The 11,215-nt window shown below is 38.5% G+C and overlaps 1 long non-coding RNA gene across 1 annotated transcript; it reads right to left on the reverse strand.

Annotated features, from left to right (window-relative positions):
- Positions 1 to 356: 356 nt before the first annotated feature.
- LOC150057204 (uncharacterized) lies at positions 357 to 4,748 on the reverse strand. Its single transcript, XR_016537062.1, has 4 exons — positions 4,694 to 4,748; positions 3,542 to 3,595; positions 1,728 to 1,781; positions 357 to 408 (listed from the first exon to the last, which is right to left on the reverse strand). It is a non-coding gene; the product is annotated as an uncharacterized LOC150057204 (long non-coding RNA).
- Positions 4,749 to 11,215: the final 6,467 nt, after the last annotated feature.

Below are 11,215 nucleotides of genomic sequence, written 5' to 3' on the forward strand. Positions count from 1 at the left end.
CCTGTCCAAGCTGGCTTCCAGTGGTAATCCTCAGCTTTCAGCAAGGATTAGAGATGTGAGCCACCAGCACCCAACTTATATTTACTTACTTTCATGAGTAGAAAAACACATAGCCATATGTCATTACATAGACTTGCTTAAATGCCATTTTTTTCTGAGTTATAAGACCAGCTTAAGACAATTTTCCAAGATCAATTGAATTATAGTATGAAGGCACACATGGGTTATTTTTCAACATCTTAACAGTAGAAAGTCTTGTTGCTCAGTTTGGACTTTCTTAGATTCTTTTCACTTCAAATATTGATGTTATATTTTATATACATACTTCATTGCTTGTATTTCTACAGTCTTACCCACCTGAATGATAGCGACAGTAGAATTTTATTTGCAATTTTCTTCATGTGGTTGCTGTAAAATGTGAATAAAAATAAAATCAGTCACATTTTGTCTCTCTTGATATGGCTTTGTTACCTTTTTAGGGAAATAGTAATCTGTTGGTCTTAGGAACCGAAACTTTGGTGCAAATCCAAACAAAAGTACATGCATTGTACAAGATTAACCAAAACCAAAGTCCTGTATAATATCAATTTAAAGGGATATTCTACACCCGTTTTATAATGAAATGCTTTTAATAAACAACTAAAATATTTACATTTATGTTTCATGAGTTTTTCACCTTCACATCCAGAATATATGAGGAAACAAACATACATATACCATACACCAAGTTTTGAATCTTTAGTGTCATATTTACCTTTCACATAAAATTCTAACCCTGACTTGATGGTAAAAGACTTTTCATCCACTAAATAAAGCACATACAATATGAGGGGCCTGTCCTCAGCTGTCAGTTCTCCATGAACAACTGGAAACCTAGTCAAGTCATTATATATTGGCCAACCCAATTCCCAGAGCAATGAAATGAGATACATCAGAATAAACACAGGCCCAAAAAGATTCTCGTGTCTTCATCATCATCTCTTGATATAGACATCTGACACGTAGTTGGGCAGAATTTTGTTTAAGGCTTGAAATACACCTTGGAGGTGGGCCATTATAGGAAAACGTATTTCAAATTAAAACTTCCCTAAGGACTAGTCTTTTCTCACTCTGAGAGAGAGAGAGGGGGGGGGAGGGAGGGAGGGAGGGAGGGAGGGAGGGAGAGAGGGGGGGTGGGAGGAAAGGAGGGAGGGGGGAGAGAGAGAGGGGGGAGGGAAGGAGGGAGGGAGGGGGGAGAGAGAGAGGGGGGAGGGAGGGAGGGAGGGAGGGAAAGAGAGAGAGAGAAAGAGGAAGAAGAAGGAGGAAGAGGAGGAGGAGGAGGAGGAGGAGGAGGTGGTGGTGGTGTAGGAGGAGGAGGATCAATGCTGGTGTTGTATCCTCTAGCTGGAGATAATGGAGCACCTGCAGAGTAGTTTCTTACCCTGCTGGGGCTTCCATCAAAACACTGAATTGGCTTTGGCCACCACAATAGATTAGGAATAAGAAGAATTCTTGATATTTATTCTTAAGACAGCTAAGGTTTTAGAAAGGTAGCTGCAGATATTACATCCAATGCATCTTAGAAAAATATCAAAAATCCTGTATTGTCATCAATACTTCCAAGAAAGTTCTCTAATCTAAATCACTTTCCTTTCTTTGACTATACTTTCATGTATGTCTGTACCTACATTCATGTTAATATCTATAAGTATACCTAGGTGAGTGGTGCATATATGTTCAGAACATACCCTTCATTGTTGTTAAGTTCATCACGTTTTGTTGTGGTATCAGACAAGATATCGCTACAGGATGAAAACAAAGCACATTGTCAGGTATCTTCTAGACTTGATTACATATCCCCCCATATTTCTCCAATAACCATCAACCAACCGTTCAAAAATGTTTTGTTCTACTTCTATGTGTTTCAATATATTCTGTAGTTTATCTAGCTGTCTATTTCTACTGGAATTCCATCATGGGATGATAGCATGCAGTAATACAATCATTTCTTTTTTCCCATATATTTTTTGTAATTAATAGAAGGGTTACATTATATTCACCAGATTGAAGGTGCATCACTTCACATACATTGATACCCTTTCTCATGTCTTGGTCCCCATTTCCCTCCCCTCCCCCCGGAACATTATCTTGTTTTCCCCCCTTCCCTATCTGTTTTCAAATAACCAAATATACCTATATACAATATATCAGATAACAAGGTGAAATACTGTAACAATATGAGATAACCAAGGGACAGCAAAAGAGATGAGAGATAACAGTACATTAAGGACAACAATCACTCATTATATGGCTTTTGTTTCTATATCCTGAAGGTCCTTTCATTTAGTGTCATACGACATGGACTTATGTATCTAGGTTTTGTTCTATTGTGTATCTCTGCTAGGGGAGCTCAAGGTTTCTACTGATTATGACAAATGAGGGACACCATAGAGCCTATGTTCCTTTGAGTCTGACTTACTTCACTTAATATGATTTTTTCTAAGTGTTTCCATTTTCTTCCAAATGGGGCGATGTTGTTCTTCCTGACAGCAGCATAGAATTCCATTGTGTATAAATACCACATCTTGTTGATCCACTCATCAACTGAGGGGCATCTGGGTTGGTTCCATTCTTTGCTATGGTAACTAGTGCTGCAATGAACATCGTTGTGCTAGTGGCTTTAGTATGTCCTTGTTTCTGGACGGTTGGGTAGATGCCAAGTAGTGGAATTGCTGGATCATAGGGGAGCTCTATGTCTAGATAAGTAGGACTGCGTTAAACTGCAGATCTTCTGTATGGCAAAGGACATAGCTAGAAAATTAACTAACCTTGCAACCTTTCTCCAGAGGAATTTCCCTTCACCAAAGAGCACATGGCTCACAAGGACACTTATCTTAAAAATGTCACCTTAAAGCACATGCCCACCTTACAGAAGGTGGACCTCTAGAGGGCAGTTACCAAACTAGATCCAGACTCATATGTGTTTCTGAGAGTAAAAGAACAGCAATAACATAGTTTGGTAGAACCCGAATCAGATGAACAGATGGATTGGATGAGGACTCCCAACACTCGATCCAGTATTGTTCCTCTGATTGCTTCTGGAGCAGTGCAGCTAATTTAAAAATAACCAAGTGTGAAGACATGGAACCTCAGAAAACATGAGAAAGCCTATGCCACTACATGCCTCAGAACACTAAGGAGCTATTGCTCCTGACAGCAGGCTTTTCTCCCATTGCTGTGGGCCAGTAAGAATGGCAGGAATGCTACACTTCCATCTCAGCCAGCATCAGTGGGTGGGGCCCTTGCTCTTTTTGTTCTGAATATGAGGCAAATAAACAAGTCTGTATACCTTTTCAAAATAAAATTCTTTGAAAAATAAAGAATAATTCTTTTAAAAAATCTTAATTGTGAGAAGACTTTAAGAACAGTGTTGAAAGAAATCTATGGACACTTGGATGCCAATGCAGTGACCTCCATGTTTGCTTCTTTATACACAGACACACACACACACACACACACACACACACACACACACACACACACACTGAACTTTCTATCTTACATTTTAAATGGTAATCCACTTGTAGGTACTCTTTTGGTTTCTACTTCAGTTTTGCTAAAGAATAAAAAGGAATGCAAAAGAAACCATGTCAGTTTGGGTCAAGTTAGTTATAATTAATGTTTAACTAGCAAGCTGATCTTCTAAACTTTACATGTAGCAATCTACCATGTCATCTGTTCTAGAAAATGATTCTAATTGATCATATCAGGCCTGTGAAGACAGAAGATTTCAACCTGGTTATAGTTCTGCATGCCTGTAATCAATGCACACTGAACGCAGGAGAAGAAAGATCATTCCAGGAGAGCTCAGAGTACCTTGAGACCATGGATTAACAACAGCAGCAAAATGCCGAAAGATGTATTGTTGAACTTCTTATTTTTACTACAATAGGACTTTATAGGCTAGCAATGAGGACCTCAGAAAATAGTATTATAAAAGTATCTTTATTAAAAAGTGAAAGATTTATACAATCTGAACAGAAACCAAACTACATGACTCTGATGACAAAATGCCATAGGAAGAAAAAGTATCGTCATATTCATAAAAATCTCACCATAATGTGGAATTAGGCAGACAGGCTCACAAGATGACCTAGGACTGGTTAAAGAAGAGCTTATGTGTGATCCTCGACTTTGCTCCACAAAGGATTCTTTCTTTAGCATAAATTTTTAGTCAAAAAACTGATTACATATGAACCAATCGATTTTCACTGCTCATGTCATATTGCTACTTCATATGACACCATACATATTAGTAGCTAAAATCAGAAGATAAGTGAATTCGGTCACCATTTAATTAGAATAAAAATGATACGGCTTGAGATAAGTGCCTTCCCAAGCAGGCTTCTAAATGAGATCACATCCAACTTCCACTCACCACACAGCCATGTGAGAGGCATGTATGACAGGCTGACCCTTCCTGATGTATGCTTCTTTCATTTTCCTAGCAGCACTGGTGCTCCAACACAGGATCTTTACTTTCTGCCATGCCCTGCATCACGCCTTTCATGGTGTTGGTGTTTTTTGTGTCCAAGTGCTCAGCTCCAGCCATATGTATGTGCATACTTATGAGTACATGTGTCTGTACATATATATATATATATAATATGAACATAAACTTCCACCTCTACACTTGTCTTGGTTTATAGCTTACCTTTCTGTCACATTGCCATCATCAGGTGCTGGACAAGGATCATGTGCAGTTGTGCTAAAGTAACAAAAACACCTATGGTCACATATCACATGAATACAGAAGAGTTCAAATTCTGGGTCAAATTCTGATGCAGGTCCTACATTCATGCACTGTTCTTCCCTATAACTGGTTCTCTTCTCACGTTGATTTGAAATAAATGCAACCTTACAGTTTCAGACCATGAAGAAATACACTTGATGACACAAAAATGACAGTTAGCGTGACTGGCATTCTGGGAGTGAGTGTGTTTCTAGTTCAGTGTGTCATTAAGGAGGACAGGTGCAAGGTCATCTCCAAAAGAGAAAACAACCACATTACTCACCAAGCCACCAAAGAAATTTGGCCTCAAATCACTAAGGGGAAGGCGGGCTCATCGACTATCCATGACCTTCCTCACATCTAATCAAAACCTCCAGTTTTTCCAAGTAACTACAGTTAGATGAGAAAAAGTAGCTACAGACTCATTTCTGATCTGAAAACTTCAGTGTCCTCCATTCACATGCTGGGGAAATCATCAGAGTGACTTGGAGCAAGGAATTTTTGTGTAGTCCCTCTATTGAACATTTATTCCCATGTCAATCCATCACTTTGAAACTTATCAACCACTTTTCCATGCAAATAAGTGTGAGTATTAGGGGAAGGAAAAAATTTAATCTGAGACGATTAGATAGAACAAAATCTTTATGTTCGTGACTTACAACTAAGTGAAAGCAGTGCTCTTAGCTTTTTGTGTTTTCTCCCTAATGGCCCTCTGTTTTCTCAGTCCAAATTTCCTCTTTCTTCCTAGTTAAGTTCCAGGTTCTCCACTCCTTGTGCCAACTTTTTATTGCCATCATTATAAATATCTGCCTTGCTCTAATACTATGTGTGGCACGAGGTCGAGCCTTTTCAGTGTGTAACAGACTTGGATAAGAACAAGTCTTCCATGGTGGCAGAGCAAGACACAGTGCCATTGTAGACACTAATTTCACAATGACAGGGCTCTGAACTATCAGGGATGCATGCATGATCTTGATCTTATACATGCAGTTCTGTGCAGACTCAGTAGCCTCTATTTTTGTTTCTTTTACTTTTCTGCACATAGGATCTGCTCCTTTGGTCCAATCAATTACAGACTCACAAGTTGCAAACGTCATGTTTTCTAGAGGAATATGTTACTAATGTTAACAATGTACTTGAAGCATATTGTCATGACTGAGTCTTTCTCCAACGCTTCAATGGTATTAGAAAAGAAAGTGATCCACAAATCTCTCAGGGGCTGAGATCTGAGCACCATGGTTCAAAGCCAACCCAGCCATGAAAATCCATGACTCTTATGTCCAATTTACCACCAGAAAACCCAAGGTGGTGCTGTGGCACAAGCGGTAGAGCATTAATAGCCTTGAGCTGAAGAACTTAGGGACAGCACCCAGTTCAAGCTAATGAATTACCAAAAAAATAAAAAACAAACAAAAATATTAGAGAGAGGGAGAAAGAAAAGTATACCATAACCCAACAAGTCTACCTACTCTAGTCTATAATGACTTCTTGTTCACGTTCAACTCACTTCAGAAGAACTCAAGACTTACATATCATCTAATTATCATCTAATATTCCCTGCTGCTGCTCCTGCTCTTCAGATAGGAATAAGAAAAAGCAGTCTAAAAGTAAGGCTCCCCTTCAGTATGAATGTGGGCCTCTCAGGGTTTAAGCATTCAAAAGAAAGAAGGATCACCTCTTAGCTACTGGTGCTAGGCCTACTTTTTGGTTTCAGCAAAGGATTCCCAGGTCCCTTGCCACATTCGGAGTAGCTGACAGGCACCGTGATAATCTAAGAATTTTGGGTGCTAGTAGTTGCCTTCATAGCACACCATGAGCGAGTGTCTTTGGACAGGTTCTATCATTTCTATTGAGTTTCAAAACACATCATGATTACATTCAATATTGATAAGCAGTGCTTGTGTACCCTGAAGATATCATTGTGCAAAACGAGTTATCACTTACATGACAAAAAAAATCAACTCACCAACTACTGATGTCTTCATTGGAACGAACTATAACAGCTCTTAAGCCACTATCCTCACTGTGGACATATTAAAAACACACAATAATTAACTGGGAAAATGTGGGAATTAATCATGCATTTTTTTCCAGAACACTAAGTTAGGAAACTAAGGTCTTGTGAATGCAACACAAAAATGCTGCCAACAGAGCTTCATCTCTACCATTTTTGTCCCTGCTACTCCTGCCACTACTGAGATCTCACCCCAGAGCCCTGTCCTTGCTATTCCTTTGCTCATGGTATGGTGACAATTTGGGCCTATAATGAGAAATGCTAATCTAAGGGTTTTGGGTGCTAGTATTTGTCTTCACAGCACATCAAGAACCACTGTCTTTTGATCTGCTCTATCATTTTCTACTTAGTTTGAAAACATGTCATGATTACGTGTGATACGAACAGTAGTCCTGTGTGCTCTGAAAAGCCATCATTTTCCAAAATGATTTATCAATTAGATGAAAAATGAATCAACTTACAGTAAATGAAAAAAATTCTAGAATACAGAAACAACAGCTTTACCTTGTGTGATAGTTGTTCTTAATGTACTATGTTATTTCTCTTTTCCTTTTTCCCCTTAATTGTTAATCTCATATTGTCATTGTATCTGAAAAGTTACCCGGAATATTACATATGTTTATTTGAAATAGGAGAGGGAGGGGATAAAGCAAGTTGATTGGAAAGGTCTAGGGAATGGGAAATGGGATGAAAACATAAACAGGCGTATCAATGTGTGAGAAGAAATTCACCTACTATCTGGGGAAAATAAGTATAAGCACTCTATACATGATCCCCAAAATAAAAAAAATTTAACTCACGCAGTACTGATGTCTTCGTTTGAATGAACAACAACCGTGGTTAAGTTGCTGTCTTTGCTGTGGACAAATTGAAACATATAAAAACTAAGTAGGACAATGTGGGAAGGAATGTTGTATTTATAACAATATTAGGTTAGAAAACTATAGCTTGTGCATGCTACACAGATGCTCTGTCAAATGTACTATGCCTCTATCTCCTCTGTCTCTGCCAAAACTTCTCTCCAGTACTGAACTCTGAACTCAGAGCCCTGTCCTTGCAACTCCTATGGTGATGGCATGGTGATCCCTCCTACCTAGGCTTGCCTATTCAATGACAGTTCCCCTTAGGATTTCACCAGAATGGTAGATGGATGTGTAGACTTGGGTTCACAGGTGTGATTCTGTCTACAGTGGGGGTGAACAGCAGAGGATAGCAATATGAAGCCTTCCAGAGTATTCCTTCTGGCAGAAGTCCATCTCCACTGAATGAGCAAAATGCATTGCATGTGTGAATGAGGAAGAAGAGATACAGTGATAAACAAGAAAGTAAAATATTCCTGGAGCCCTGACTTGAAGCCATAGTATCAGAGTATTGCCACTCTGCCACACACGTGTGGACATGATCGATCTCTCTCTCTCTCTGTCTCCTACCTCTTTCATTGTAAACATAAATTTATTCACGAACCCTGTATTCACAGATGTGAGCAGTAAGGAGCTTGACATAATGCTGTGGAGCCATCTGTCTATCCAATCGAAATGGTGCCCATAAAGTACTCACACTGTCACAAACCTTACAACCACAGTTTTGAAAAGTTGGCATTAGTGCACAATAAAAATAATATGTATAATTTAAGGTCTAGGCCTACAGAAAGTCTATAACCATCAAAGAACTGGACATAGCCAACAGAATATGGAAAGGACCGAACAAACATGTAGCCACTTCGATCTGACACTTGTATTTCTTCACCTGTGAAGAAATTGTTATGGCAGGAAATAAATGCATAGGATTCTGTGTCTTTGCCATCAGACCAAAGGAACACAACCAGTTGTAGTAGGATCTCATACACTGGCAATGTGGGAGTTTCCCTTCACTGCTCCCTACAATAGCAAAACACTATTGTGCAACTCATTTCTCATTTACTCATCAAAATGGAAAAGGGGCAATCTGACAGACAGAAGGTACACTGACAATATTTGGAAACTACCCAGAAATGATCAATCTGTTTCATAACATTTATATTTATGTATGTTTATCTACTTGTAGATATCTGACCTTTGCTTGAATTCTTCCGTCCCAAGATCTGGTGGGTCATTTTTATCGAAGCTAAAGAGAATTAAATTATAGATAATCAAATACCATGTGCAATCATAGTTTTACGTTTTCACTCAGTGTAGTAAGTTAATCTAAGACTAACAAATTTGTAGAAATCAAAACTTTTACATATTTAGCTAAATGAACAAAGGAATTTAATTTGGGGTAGGGGAGTTACATTTTATCATTTCAAAAGAAATCTTTTATGCATGGTCAAAGAATTTTTCTCTCTTAGTAAACCTAATACACTGCTCCCTACAATAGCAAAACACTTTTGTGCAACTCATTTCTCATTTATTCATCACAATGAAAAAGGAATAATATGACAGACAGAAGATACACTGACAATACTTGGAAATTTCCCAGAAATGATCAATATGTTTCCTAAACATATACTTATACACGTTGATCTATATGTCTATATCTGACCTTTGCTTGAATTCTTCTGTCCCAAATTCTGCTGCATCATTTTTATTCAAGCTAAAGAGCATTAAATTATATACAGTCAAATACCAAGTGCAATCATAGTTTTACTTTTTTACTTAAGGTAGTAAGTTAACCTAACACTAACAAATTTGTAGAAATGGAAACTTTTACATATTTATCACTTCAAAAGAAAGCTTTTATGCACGGTCAAAGAATTTTCCTCTCTTACTAAACCTAACACACTGATTATTGGTATCATGTAGTTTAATTGTACATGCAACTCACTTCAGAAGAACTCAATCCATTATACAATCTGATTTTCAGCTTTCTAAGTCTGCTCTTCTCTCTCCCTGTCACTAACTTGGCTGATTTCTTAACTGCTTCTCACCAAAAGACAAGAAACTACAGCCTAAAAGCTGGACTCTCATCATACCCGAAAATGAGCCTGTCTACTAAGTACCAGATTTCTAGGGAAGGAAAGAGGCCCACCAACATTTTCACCTCAGAAACACTGAGACCACCTCATTGTTCCTGACTGGGACTCTCTCCTCCATTGTCTCAGTACAAGTTGCATGTAGGAAATAGGTAAATAAGGTAGAGAATAGGTAAATAAGGATACGGTTACTATGTTTTACTTCACAGTATACCATGACCAAGTATCTGCTGCCTGACGCTATCATTTTCAATTTAGTTTCAATACAAGAGAAGGATACATGAGGACACTGATCAGCTGTCATATAGATTGGGTACTAACCTCACCCTACAAGTGAATTTACACTCAGATGACAGAAAATTCAACTCACCAAATGTTAATGCTTGGGTCACAAACTGTAATGGCAGTTAATGCTGTGTCATCTCTAAAAAATAAAATAATAGAAAATCAGCCACCGAAAATCAGTTGGAACATTTAGAAGAAATCAAACTGTTTCTACAAGGCTGTGTACTAAAACCATAACTGTGTTCATCTGAGGAACATGCTCTGCCACTTGAGCTACATCGCCATCTTCAGCTCTTCTGTTCCCTCTAGCTATTTGCTCTGGTACTATGGTGTGAAGTAGGAGACCTGTACTTAAATGAAAAGCAGTATTTCCATTTTACAATAGAATGGATTTGAATCTCTTCAGGAACTTAAACATGGAACTTAGAAAAGTAAAGTTTTCACACAAGATAGAAGAATTGTTCCCCCTACCACAGTACCTAATGCCATCTTGTATGACTTTCAATGCAATGCAATTCAAGGGAGCTCAACCCGGAGGTCACAGCCAATATTCTGCTTCCTCTGTTCCTTCTATTCCCTTCTTATTTTCAACAATCGTGGATGTCTTTACTGACTTACTTGCAGAGAGTACCAATGGGTGGCAGGCCAGAAGCAGAGAACACTCCACTGCTAACCAGGACAGAGAGAACTCCCTCTACTCTGGAGTCCCAATCCTTCACCCAATTTGCAAAAAGAAAGAATGGCACAAAAAATTGCACTTCCCTGACCTTCCAAATGGTTCCCACAAACATGGTGCTTAGTCTCTGTACAGCTTTCTACACAAGTCTGTCGACATTTGGGTATCTGACCACTTAAGGCTGTCTTGTGTGCATCCATGTGCATCCTGCTAGTTATTATCAACATCAATAATTAAATTGCACACAGTCAAATACTGTGAGAATTCCAAAACCTACTTTTTCTCCCCAAATAGCTATAACTGCCTGAAAACTAACTCTACATATACTGTATATGAAAGGGATTATTTCGTGTGCTTTCCTAAAAATATGGCCTCTCACTTCAATGAAATATTCACCTGTGCTAAACAACCACTTATGCAAGACTGAAATATTCTTTTCCTAAACCACTGGTAGCACTGTTTTTGTGGGTTTCCTTATCTTCCATTTCCCTTGCTATGGAATTAATCAAGCTGATCTAC

Source organism: Megascapheus bottae, chromosome 11 (assembly GCF_031878675.1).
Source record: "Megascapheus bottae isolate mThoBot1 chromosome 11, mThoBot2.hap1, whole genome shotgun sequence".
Lineage (NCBI taxonomy): Eukaryota > Metazoa > Chordata > Mammalia > Rodentia > Geomyidae > Megascapheus > Megascapheus bottae.